Source organism: Aricia agestis, chromosome 1, assembly GCF_905147365.1.
Source record: "Aricia agestis chromosome 1, ilAriAges1.1, whole genome shotgun sequence".
Lineage (NCBI taxonomy): Eukaryota > Metazoa > Arthropoda > Insecta > Lepidoptera > Lycaenidae > Aricia > Aricia agestis.
This window is the reverse complement of record NC_056406.1, coordinates 7,800,942-7,815,148: the sequence shown is the minus strand read 5'-3', so window position 1 is coordinate 7,815,148 and position 14,207 is coordinate 7,800,942. Positions and strand designations below refer to the sequence as shown.

Sequence of the window (14,207 nt, the reverse complement as noted above, 5' to 3'; positions counted from 1 at the left end):
CCTCATATGGAATATTGTTCTCATCTCTGGGCAGGGGCGCCAAAATACCAACTGCTCCCTCTGGATCGTTTCCAACGAAGGGCTGCTCGAATTGTTGACTGCCATAGTGTTTCAAACAGCTTGGACCCCCTGGAATTACGCCGAGATGTTGCTTCACTCTGCATCCTCTATCGGTTGTATCACGGGGAGTGCTCTGAGGAATTGTTCGGAATCATACCACCTGCAACTTTTCGCTATCGTCCCAAGCGAAAAACATACCATCCTCATCGCCTTGATGAGTGGCAGTCTTCCACAGTGCGTTTTTCGCGAAACTTTCTGCCGCGCACTGTAAAACTCTGGAATGGGCTGTCACCAGCAGTATTTCCGGACCGATACGACCTCCAAACCTTCAAGAAAAGAGCGTATACCCTCTTAAAAGGCCGGCAACGCACCTGCAGCTCGTCTGATGTTGCGAGTGTCCATGGGCGACGGTAGTTGCTTACCATCAGGCATAGACTTATATTATGTCTATGCCATCAGGTGACCCGTTTGCTCGTTTGCCCCCTTATTTAATTAAAAAAAAAAAAAAGCAAAGGAAGAGAGGAAGAGCTCATGTGTACTGCACACACACTTAGGCACCATGAAATTAATGGGTTTTTACGAAACGCGTAGGTACTCTGACCAGTAAGTATGTGAAGTGTCTAAAAAAACTAAAAAAAAGTACGGAAAAATATTAGTTGTTCTAATCACTGTTGATGATCTGTTAATACGGGCTGTTAACGTGTGCAGACTTAATTAACACTTCCTATTGACATTTGCTTCGACGAATGTGTGCCATTGTACTTACCACCTCGAGTGAAAGGTGTCAGATGGAGCCTTATCGAGCCTTTAATGACTTTGACCTAACTGCGACTGGATTAAGACTAAACGCATAAATTGGATTAATTGCTTGAGATACTCGCCGTACAGATTTTATTGACACCTTGCTCTTGCCTGTTTAATTATATTGGTAGTTAGTATCTATACCTAATAAAGCTCGTTGTTCGTATATGGTTACCTAATGGCTAAACAATTTTAATAAAAAGGATCCACATTCGAATTTCAAACATAGAACTTCCTCCTTTATGGAAGTCGGTTATAAATTTATGTAAATAAAGTACCTACCTTAAATTATTATTATTTTATTTTAATTCAAGTATGTTATCGAGTAGATTTTTAAGTGAAATAGAAGGATAAGGCAAATATATGACATATACTCTACGTCTATTAAGCTTCAAGTGTTGTAATCAACACCGTCGTGCTGTAGGCGGACACCCACGCTGTCGCTACTGAACTCGCCAGACGTGATATGATGCTACCGATCACTCAAACTTGCGTGCACCTTCTAACTGCAACTCAGAAGTCAGATAATTAAAATAACACGAAACCTTACCCGTAGCAATCTTAAGGAGTCTTAACTTAAGATGGGTAGGTGGAGGTATGAATTTTCGCCCGCACCTGCGGACATGGGTAACGCACTTCAAAGGCGTCCTCACCTTCCGTATGGTGCAGATGTTAACCGGGCACGGGTGCTTTGGCCATTACCTACACCGTACGGCTAGGAGAGAACCGACGACGCAGTGCTACCACTGCAATCACAGAGATGAGCGATGACACAGCGCAGCACACGCTCGAGGACTGCCCGGCATGGGCAGAACAACGAGCGGTGCTCTGCGCTACCACCGGAATTGACCTAAGCCTGCCGGCCATACTGACGGCTATGGTTCGGTCATCTCGCAAGTCGCAGAAAGAGGCTGCCGAACGGGAGAGAGAAGCGGACGTGGCCGCGGATCCCGTTCGAACACGGCGCGGAGGGCGCAGGCGCGCCATACATGAGCGCCAGCTCCCGCCGTAATCAGGGCTAGGGCGGCGGATTGGGGAATCCGTTGCCCATTGCACGAGCCCTGCCCGGCAGAAGAGCGCCTGGTGTGTTTTAGTGGGTAACCCCGGGTGCTCCTCCTTACCGCAGCACCTGGGGAGTCCCACATACCCCGGCGACCATTCCCCCGGGCCGCTGGGGATGCGTAACGCATTTCTCACCGTAAAAAAAAAGGTGGCGGTATGAATACGGAGTTTCTCGGAAGGATTCGAAAGCCGTTCCTTATTGTCAAATGTCCTAGGCTGCTACTCAAAGCGCCAAAGTATGTTAGAACCGTCAGAAGGATAGATATTATCTAGCTATGAGCGATACCTGCTCTATGAGCTCTATGAGCAATATGAGCGAGCTCTTTTGTATGGAAGTCGCGCGGCTGCAGCGCTGCTGCCGCACTGCTTGCGACGTAATGTGAAGGCAGCCTTAGCTAAGCGAAAACACGAATTTACTTATTTTGACTCGATAGTTTTATTTTTCGAAATTATGAATATTTCTAGGCTTTTTAACAAATATCTGTTACTATCATTAAATAACTTGCACTACTATAATCACACACTTTATAAAATAGTGCTGTGCGTTGATAGATCACTATGTCAATCAGTCAGTCAGTCACCTTTGAGTTTTATATAGAAGATAGATAGAAGATAAATTTAAATAGCGTTTCAGATTTTATAATAGGTACTCTGAGTCCAGACATTTAACTAATGTCGTGTTTATTGATTGAATGTGGCAGGTGTAATAGAGAGTCAACAAACTCCACACTATGTGGAGTTATCGTAATTAATGCAAATGGCCGTCAGCCACTGACATCATATACATAATACCACTGCAATAAACTAATGATTTATATACATTCGTAATATGACGCTGAAAATTAAACCTAAGCGCGTATACAAGTATTTCTTAGCAGGTAATACTATTACAAATATTACCTATTCATAAATACTTGGTAATAAATTATTACTGTCGTAAATATCCCATTAAAACATAAATTGTGAAATGAGAACCAAGATCATTCACTAAAATCTTGTTAACATCTCAGTAAAAGTTAATATTGGTAACACCATAAAAACAATTTTCATTTCACACAAATCATAGGCTTTCAACGAAAGTAAAAACCACAAACAAAGAAAGATACTTATATTAATTTTCTCAAAACATTGGTTGTGACTTGGGACGACTGACGATGCACGATGCGTTGTTTTCTACTATTAAATAGCTTAGTACTGGAAGAAAGTTTGGAATGTGGAAGTAAAAGTATCTACTTACTGAATATATTTTCTTATCACGATGATCACTATTATCGTGCCTACCACCCTTTAATGCTAAGTACTTACATACGGTTTTGCTCGATAGTTTTACTCCGATTCGAAGGAAATGACATATTTGACATATTTAATTCCATCGAACCGGCTCGAAGCGAGCCTTTGAGCTGTCAGTTTTGCGGTCCACACGGTGGTTATTGCTCGATTTGGAAAAAAACTATCGAGCGAAACCGTATGTGAGTACTTAGCATAAGAGTGGTTAAACTTTAAAGTTACATGTCTACTCGTCAAATACAATGTAATTTCTTAGACTTTGAGGTTTATAGTCTCTACCTGATTAATTTCAATTTAAATTTTCCCAGATAAGGGTAGCTATAGTCATGGGTAAGGAAAAGACTTAACCAGTACATGAGGACTGCTCGTCACATGGTTAAAATTGATGGTGATCTTGCTCATAACGTATGAAAATTTCTAAACGTCAAAGCAACCTTGTACAAAGAGAATAATATAATCACTACGTGTGTCCCGTGTCAGTATTAGTAGTACGAAATGTTATTCACCACCAGATGACCCGGTGAATTTCGTATCTCTCTTAAATGTCTTAATATAAACCTTCCTTTGACTTCCACGAATACTTCAAGACTACAATTAGCCTAATCGGTTCACTCGTTCTCGAGTTTTGGCGAGACTAACAAAATTTAAAATTAATTTTTATTTATGTAGATTACCAAAATGCTGGTTACAAAATATATTTAATAGATAACTTATAACGTGCCATAAAGCAATTTAAACCGAGATATACGGTCTATTACCATTTAACTAAATGGGTCCAAGTTATCGTCGCATAAATTATGTCCATGGGAAATGCTTACGGTGTACTACCAGTTTGACAGGATGTGTTGGGATTTGTACCATCATTATCTCAGTGATATTCCCATTCTCGAGTCAAGTGTGACGTCAGAGTCATAGTTAGCATAGAAATGTGGCAATTTTGTCTAGTTTTGTAGAGTAATAGAGTTAGTTATCCAATGTGATGAAAAAATGTGTTTCCAAAACCTTTTAGTCAGCAACATTAAATAAAAATTATTTACCTTGAGTGCTCACTGCTCACGCATTACATATTATTAGAATTCTTACTATCTCTTACTCGTCCTATTTTTATGATTTTTGTTTGTAATGAGACAAATTGAGCATTTCCCTCGGGCACCCTGAGTTGATTCTGGCAAGACAGAAGATGAATGGAAATGTGGTAGGTTTAGGGCTAATACCCGTGTATAAAACTAAATTGTAAATTGGCGGTTCTTAGAAAAATGTAGCGAAATCGACTCTACATAAAATATGGTTATGGAACGATTAATATACCAACTTTCACGCGCTAACTATAATCTATATTTTATAAAAAACTAGTACTGAGTACTAATTACTAGCACGTAATATAATATTCTGGGCATTTGAGCTATTATGTGAATATTATGTATGAATTATGTTTCATGTTTCCTTACACTCTACACGCACGGGCGTAGTAAGACGTTACCGTGACCGTCCAGACCAATTTCCTTTAATCTGTTTTGCATATACTCACTATTTCAGTCGTTACATTTTATTTTTTGCAACTTAGAAGTAGTATCGTTTTTCTAATTGCGTATTTTTTATACAAAATCGAAAGAAATTACGCCACACAATATGTTAATTATTTTTTGATGAATCGGTATGTTGAGAACATGGTTGTATGTAGGTATTTTTATTTAACTATTTATTGTACACAAGAAAAACATAAACATACAATTAACATGGAAAGTCGACACAAAGAAACAGCTTATTTCTAAAAGAAATCTCTTACAGGTACTCGTAGATGCGGATGTAGTATTTTTTGGTAGTTGCTTCAATGATATTTGGTTACGAGTTACGACAAATACAGGTAACAAGACATTAATTAAAATCAGAATTTCTTATTCTAATATCCTGAATCCTGATGAGCCGCGAGGATGCCATGGGCGTCGTAAAATTTTCCACTTGTAAAGAGGCATGTAATATTTCACATTACGACGCAACATAAAAACAACATCAGCGTGCTTATTACGACATGATTTACGCCAGTTCTCACCGACACTTCCACCGATAGATTAAACTTATTTATTACTTATTTTATTTAAATTATTTATGACGCTTGTTGGGGAAGGAAATTTAGTTTCCGATGCTACAAACGCGGTACTGTAATTGAACTTGGAAATACCAATGAAGTTAACTTGCCAGAAATAAGAAGAAAGTTTTTTGCTCTTATTCGTAACCAAGTTAAGGTGACGCCGCGTCAAAGTAAAAAATCCTTTAGGATATTATGTTTTAGATCGCTGGTTTCTATGAGAGGCCGGGCTGGGATCTCATAGAAAACAAGAAATGGAAAGGGCGTAAGCGACAAAATGGTTTTTGTCGCGTAATTTAAAAACCATAAATGGCTGCTGTTAAGCATTGGTGTTTCATGCCACATAAAATCGGGTTTTGAGTTAATAATGCAGTTTTACCTCCACACGAAACGAAACCTCAATATGATTTTTGAAGACCTATCCATAGATACTCCACACGAATAGGTTAGACAAAAAAAAAATTGTTTCAGTTGTACCTAGGGGAATCCCTAAAATTTTTGATAATTTTTCAATGTTTGTATTAAAATCTTAATGCGGGTCATAGTCTACATCTACTTACCAAGTTTCAATAGTATAGCTCTTTTAGTTTCGGAGAAAAGTGGCTGTGACATACGGATGGACGGACAGACAGACAGACATGACGTATCTATAAGGGTTCCGTTTTTTGCCATTTGGCTACGGAAGCATAAAAACTCCCACACCGGTTTCGGTTGCGGTGGCCGGCGCAAAATAGGAAACTTTATAATGCGGTAACCGTACATTTCTCAAGACAATAATTATCTTATGTCCTTTTACGAGAGTCAAAGTATGTGCACACCAATTTTCATCAAAATTGGTTCAGCGGTTTAGGCGCAAATCATTTTTGTTTATCATACGGGTACCGTACCTTTTTCCCGGATGTAAAGTTCTTTCCCGACACATAACGTACCTACATACCAAATATCATTGAAATCCATGTAGCGGTATAAACAGAAATCATTTTTTTTTAATGCCTGGGAACCATACAGTTTTTCGGAATAAAAATGATCCCATGTCCTTTTCAGAGACTCAAAGTCTCTCCATACCAAATTTCGGAAAAATCGGTTCAGCTGTGTGGGCGTGACGAGGTAATTTTATATAATAGGATATTTATGTAATAAGCCCTATAGCCATATAGCATTAACCATTTTTGTACTTTGTCTCTTAAAAACGAATGTAAAATTAATTTCTTTTTTCATAATCATAATCTACGCATTTCAACAAAAAAAAAAGATACCGCACAATGACATTTTTTTGCTTAAAATAAGCAGAAAATAAAGATTATTCCGAAAAAACTTAAAACGCCGATTACTCAAAACTAGTCTGATGTGGGATGACACACCAATGCTTAACAGCATCCAAATATATTTCATATTATAAACTATGGGCAAATTATAGTGTATGCTTGAACTAATCTATGGAAGCTTAAATCACTCTCCTCTATTAGCAAAATTAGATTTTTTATAGAGGTCTTTTTATAGAGATTAGAGGAAAGTTTTTATAGAGGTCTTTTTGATTAATTATTCTGAATTATAAAAGTTGACTAATCGTGTTATGCTATGGGTAATTCAAAGATAAAGACATGATGAATACTGACAATGAACTTTAATTTCTTAGCTTTAGTAATTGTTGAGAAAAATCGACATCGCTGCAGCCAAATTATCAAGGCGTCACCTTAATTTGCAATACATGGTGCAATATTTTATTTCAACTATCTATTATGATATCTTCCAAACTAGTTTTATACTAGTCTATGCCTACAACTCCGTTGCGCAGAAATTAGTTTATCGCACGGGAATACGGTTCCATTTTTAACCGGCTAATAAAAACGAGGAGGCTGTGGATATATACTTTTTTATGTATGTTCAACGATTACTCCGCCATTTGTGAACAGATTTTCAAAATTTTTGTTCTGTTGTATAGGGTATTACTCCAATTTGGTACCATGTTCAGAATATATCCCATCATCAGGTCACCACTATAGTGGTGACCTGATGATGGGATCCATCATCCATGACTAATCGAGGGAACTCCTCAAAATTCAAATGGAAACAATATTATGGTACTACACTACAGTCATTCATTTTCATTCATATTTCGTAAGTAGCTACTATCAGAGAAGTTGAATCTTAGGCAGATGTAGGACTTAAGTAATTTGGTCGCGACTCGCGTTACGGACCCGTCCGACCGATTAGTCATAACATTGAATTGACATAAGCCGATCAAATGACGTAGACGTGATCGTTAACATTCGTTAACGGTATATAATATATTCATATTTCTTCGGTGGTACATGCCATATCCTAATCTGAGAATCAGCCTCTCTAGTATAATTAAATCTTTCGGGGTCTCCAGACGAGTCAAATTACTATAAAGTAGGTATCACAAAATACTTTAACTGTTTCATGTTTTACGTATCTGTCGCCCGCCGGATATTTACTGTTAGAACATAAAATGTCCGTGCATATTAATTACTATCATCTTACTTTTGCTTCGACTTCGCAAAATATGCTAAAATATACTAAGAATATTTGAGCTTGATAGCCGTGCTTCTAATATTATTTTTCACCAACTTAAAAAACAGGAGGTTATTATTTAAAATATGCGCGGGCTCAAATTATTTACTAATTAGTTATTAGTTATTACTAATCAATAAACAAATTGCCAGTAAATCGTCATTTCGCACACCGAAATTCGTCTATCCGTACTTCGCAATCTTACGTTCTTTTAATGGGACTTAAAGTGATGACGCCTCCGTGGTCTAGTGGTATAGAGCGCAGCTATTGACTCGGAGGTCATGTGTTCGATTCCCGCGTTGGAAACATGTTATTTCCAAGTTTGGTAAGGACGATGCAGGCTGATCACCTAATTGTCTGATAAGTAAGATGATCCATGCGTCGGATGGGCGTGTAAAAAGTCGGTCCTGCGCCTGATCTCTCGCCGGTCGTGTCGGTCTTCCGTCCCACTGGGTTATGAGAGTAAAGGAATAGAGAGTGCTCTTGTGTACTGCGCACACACTTGGGCACTATAAAATTACTCCTGCGTAGCTGACCTGGTTTCAATGAAACCGGCCACCGTCACCGAAACCGGTGTGGGAGCTATTACCTTTTATTAAAGTGATGACACTAATTTCATAACAATCGGTTTAGGTGCAAAGTATAATAGATAAATAGACGGAGAGACAGACAGATAGATAAATTTTCGAATTGATAATAATATGGATTTAAGGTCTTCAGCTTCGTATTACTTGCGGCTTTATATTGAGGAGCATAATTAATTAACTTAGGTCTTAAAATATCTCTAGGTCTCTTAAGAGTCTAGATACGAAGTCTGTGATGAGGATCCATAAATACACTCTAACGAAGACCTCCTCCTTTTTCATTCATAAAGATTTCATTTCTAAGTATATACCTACTAATTGCATTTTATTATTATCATTTATCAGTATCAATTACTTATGCTGTAAAACTAAAAGCCTTTTTTGTTTTCTTGAATTTTGTTATGTTTTAGAATTAATTATTATCTAACGTAAAATATACTTTTTGAATAAAATAACTTACTTTTCTCACAAAAATTTAAGGTTTCTAAGAATATAAAATACAAATTCGATCTATAATAATACAATTCATATTATACTAGAACTAGACGTTCCGCGCGGCTTCGCCCGCGGAAATTAGATATTTCACAGAAAAATTAGTCCACAAAAAATAGCCTATGATCCTTTACGTGGTCTACTTCTTATCTGTGCCAATTAACAGAAAAATTGCTCCAGTAGTTCGTGAGATAAGCCCTTCAAAATGATTTCAGTTTTTTTTTACATTTTCCTCTATTTCTTCGCTCCTATTAGTCTTAGCCTGATAAAATATAGATATTCCTCGATAAATGGGCTAACACTGAAATATTTTTTTTAATCGGACCAGTAGTTCCTGAGATAGCGCGTTTAAACAAACAAACTAACAAACTCTTCCGCTTTATAGCGCTTTATAATATTGGTATAGATACGTTTAGCCATTTCGATTCTTACTTTGTTCAAGTCATTAGATTTTTAAATTACAAGCTTTAATATAAAATAATCAGAAGACTTGCAAACTAACAATTAAGTGAAGAAGATTACATTTACAAATTATAATTAAAATTCAAAATGTCCCAGCTACTAAAACTATATTAATAGGTACACGAATAATGTGCTTTTACTCTCTACCTAAAGACTCGGAAGTCGGAAACTATAATATTATCTACAGAGATATTTATTAATTATTATTAGTATTAGCGTGATAAAATATAGCCTATAGCATTCCTCGATAAATGGGCTATATAACACTGAAAGATTTTTTCAAATCGGACCAGTAGTTAGATTTCAAGGAAGATTAGCGCGTTCAAACAAACTAACAAACTCTCCCGCTTTATAATATTAGTAAGTATAGATTATTGAGGGTTAGCTTGGAAAACATTTCATAGATTCGAATTGTAATGTAGTTTTTGCTTGGAAATTCACTGTGAGAAGAAAATTTTCCGAAAAAATTACATTATGACTCCTCAATTTTCTTTTGTAGTGTACATAGAGTAGGGTACTCTACGTTTCCTGATATTTACTCATGTAGATAATTGTTATCATTTATACTCCTATATTTTACTCAGCTTTTCACTTAACCCTTTGGGTTATAAATGCATTTTTGTAAGGCACTTACAATCGTATGACAAAAGGTGAAGTCGAAACAAGCGTAAACCGGACCATCCGTTGGGTGCGCGCGCGCAGACCGACCGGGCGAGTTTCCGGCGACTCGACCGCGGGCTCGGCGGCTCAGTTATGTGTCAGCCGCCGCGGGTTGCGGACGTCGCGTCCTCTCATTTCATGACACCAAATAAAAATTTAATCGATGTATTGAAGTTGTGATCGAACATTTCTGACGTGATTGAAACTTTTCAAATGAAACTCAGTGCGATCATGGACGGATAGAGACGAGCTATCGAAATTTTTGTCGGTAAGTTCCTGCGCTGACTCGAGAAGGGCTCCGACGTTTTGCTGGCTGAGTTCTTTCGGAAAGGTTTAGCTATGCTACTTTTGCAAGGCGATTCGCATTCTATCCCCGAGGGCGACGTTTACGATCGATTCGGAAACTGCAGTTTTCACTTTGCCTTTGTGTTCACTATAGTTTAATTGGCCGGATCGAATCTCTTCGACCTTGTAAACATTCGGATGGAATGTTAGGCGTTTGAAGAAAATGTGAATGTCCAGTTGAAATAACTAGATCCGGTAGTGTTGTCTGTGCTCGTACATAATGTTACCCCAGTTAATTTATATGAACTGTGCCAACCAGATTTAGCGCGGTGACCATTCGGTCGCTCCTACTATAAGTTATGAAATAGCAATTAAGAAGCCTAGGCTTATAACAAATAACAATATGACTTATAATAAAATTGTTATTGCACCCATATTATTATTCGCTGTCTTTTGAATGCTGCATTGTAATTTGTAGCCAGTTACAATCTTGTAAAATATGACAAATTGAATTGGGAAATCCATTTCCATTTTGTAACACCTCGGTTTCATGACTTAATCATCCAGCCATAGTTTTGGTACCATGTATGAGGAATAAATCAAAATATTGAGGAACAAAAGGATCTGAAAAATAGTAATATAGAGTCAGAATCGTTGAATAAAATCGAAGTTAGTTATGCATTCATATGTTTCAAAAACATCAATAAAGGAAGTTTTATGATTAAAATATATCATATGTATGTATGTCAAAAAGAAACACAATTATTAAGGGCGAGTTTACGTTAATAGATATTAGAGATAACTTTTCGGGCATGACTGTAATTATTTTTCTGAATTAACATTTATGTGAGCAGTAGATAAAATAGATAAAAATATGCCCCAAAATACCGGTACTGATTCCACCAAACCCTATCTATCTCAATAAAGTGTCTCTGCGCAGCCTACGAATAATCTCACAGCTTTACCATTTAATATTGATAGGTAGAGCCACTTGTAGGCACTTTTTGTCTTATTGTAAAATACTCAGATCCAAAAGGGTTAATAAGATATCCAGGTAACATAATGACCTTAACCTGTTGCGTTCGGAAAAAAGTGGTCGCCGAGACCCGGGCTGGGAAGTGGGCTACGCCGAATAATTAGCCGCTTATGTCATCGTTTCACACGACTCACTTTTCTGTGCCTTGTGACAGACTAATAAGTGATTTTGTAAGTCCCATTGTGGGTTTGAACCTACCTGGTAATTTATGGAATTTTCAACATTAATGATCGTACTAGATGATGGCCGTAACTCCATTGCGCCAAAATTCTTTGTGCGGTATCCATATCTTATATATTATTCGCAGATAAAAGTATCCTGTCCTTTTCCGGAACTCGAATTATCTCCATACCGTAAAACAGAAAAATAGATTCAGTGGTTTGGGCGTGAAGAGGTAACAAGCAGTATCAATAACCTACTTATACTTCGTACAAACGCACTTCGATCTAAATGTAAACAAAAAATTGGACTTTACCAAATTTATGTGTCATTATATTGCTTTTACGGTACTGTATAATACGTGACATTTAAATTAGTAGCGTTATGATTTGTTTACCATTCGATCGAACTTATATAAAACTGAGTATTGAGTACTTACGGGAAACCAAAAATGACTAATTCGAACCTAACATCATATTTTGTGGTGCACTTGTTCCTACTATTTATAAATTACCTCATTTGTCATCACGTAATGCAACACTTAGTCATATATTATTGACGCTATGTAAACTCAACACAGCTAGTAATGTGCATTTACATAACTTGTCCCTAAGAATACTAATTAATGCAATCCTTGTAACCCTAACACGACTTAATCAAGATTACATCTACTAATACGCACAAAGCATTTAGGATAAAATGTTAATTTTGTATAATCATCATCATCATATCAGCCTATAGTCGTCCACTGCTGGACATAGACCTCTCTTAATGAACGCCAAGATGACCGATCTCCTGCTACTCGCATTCAACATGGGCCCGCAACTAAACGGAGATCGTCATCCCACCTAATTTTGCATAATAGCTCTACAGAAAACTAAATGTAGAGTCGCAAGAAAAACGGCATCCTGGCTGCAGAATTACATAATATACCTTGCTGGGTATTATAATAATAAGTAAAATTTAAATTAACTGCAGAAATAGAACTGAATAGAATAAGTATATTGGTAACAAAGGAGTAAAATATATGAATTTTGACGTGGGAGAGCCATGCTTCGGCACGAATGGGCCGGCTCGACCGGAGAAATACCACGTCCTCACAGAAAACATTGCGCTGTGTTTCACCGAGTGAGTAAGTTTACCGGAGGCCCAATCCCCTACCCTTTTCCCTTCCCTATCCTCCCCTATTTCCTTCCTCACCCTCCCCTGTAATTCCCTTCCCTACCCTCCCCTGTTACCCCTTAAAAGGCCGGCAACGCACCTGCAGCTCTTCTGATGCTGCGAGTGTCCATGGGCGACGGAAGTTGCTTTTCATCAGGTGACCCGTTTGCTCGTTTGCCCCCTTATTTCATAAAAAAAAAATGAATTTCATATGAATTATTACTTGTTCATTCGTAGGTTCTTTCCCTCCTTTGAAATAGTTTTAGACGTAGATTTGGTTCGAGAATTATCATTTACATATTTAAAACTTAAACTGTCAAACAGTGACCCGATAATTATGAAATATTATATCAAAAAATATATCTAAAACAAAAATAAAATCAAATTAGTTTTAAAATATCAGCTCTTTCGCGTAGCTGCTACGATTTCACAGTCCACAGACAGACACGTCAAAGTAAAAATTAAACTAAAGGCTGTTCAAGTTCATGTCGTAAACATAAACACTTTATCATCTTTCAAATTCCGTAATAATAAAATACCTACGAGAGTTATGGCCGAAAATAACGGCACAAGTTAATGTTCATTAATATGATTTATTTCCTAATATAATATAGTATTGTAGGCAGCATTTTAGAGATCGTAAAGCTGTCCCTGCGTTTTGTCAAACAAAAGACTTCAACGGGCTACCCGATCCGTACAGTTATTCGATTTCATAACGCAATTATTCAATTTATTCAAGTCTACTATTATTCGTAGATTCAAGTATTATGTTCGGAACGCGACCGGTCGTGGTGGTGGTGGATTTGACTAGACCAGGTGTTGCGTGTTGCCGGCCACTTGTACTTTATTAGTTATTACGTACCCGATCTTATTGTTCAATTTCGAGCTTTTTGGGTAACAGCCGCGGAAAACATGCCGCTTATCTGTGCATTTGCATAGAACTAAGATTATTACACTAACTTTGTATCTATATATTATACATAATATGTATTCTGTGCTAGTATTCAGTTTCAATACATTTTTATCTAATTGAAAAAAAATATATATAAACCATAAAGTAATTTTTATTAACGTTTCACTTATTGGGCGGCTTATACGTGACATTCAAGTTAGTAGCATTATAATTTGTAGCCGTCGAAATTGAGCTTTGTTTACATTGACATCAAAATGGATTATTCGTTATAACGGAGCGTGCAGGCAAGTCAAATTCTCTTAATTCAATTACTGAGACTGTCAAGGAAATCTACATGTCGCAATCAAAAGTCGCATCAGTACTCTTATTCCTTTTATCCTGCTAGTGATGTGCGTATGTAAATATTTATCGAAATGTAAATTATATCATGCAGCGTAAATAAAAATAAGAGTATCGTTACAAAACAGAGATAACGCAACACGCTCGCGTGTACGAAGGACGCTGCAGGTAGCCACACCACAATTGATTAGTTGATAGCTAGGGATGGCCTCAGATTACATGTCGATGTATCGATACACTCGGTACTCTATTACCACGGTAAATATTACCATTATCGTCTATGAA

General features: G+C 37.2%; 1 protein-coding gene across 1 annotated transcript in view; it reads left to right on the top strand.

Annotated features, from left to right (window-relative positions):
* The first annotated feature begins 10,105 nt into the window (after window positions 1-10,105).
* The window catches only part of LOC121727255, a 103,744-nt gene continuing 99,642 nt past the window's right edge, over window positions 10,106-14,207 (top strand). Inside the window, exon 1 of the mRNA XM_042114980.1 lies at window positions 10,106-10,297. The gene's annotated coding sequence lies outside the window, so the exon portion shown is untranslated. The remainder of the gene's footprint in view (window positions 10,298-14,207) is intronic.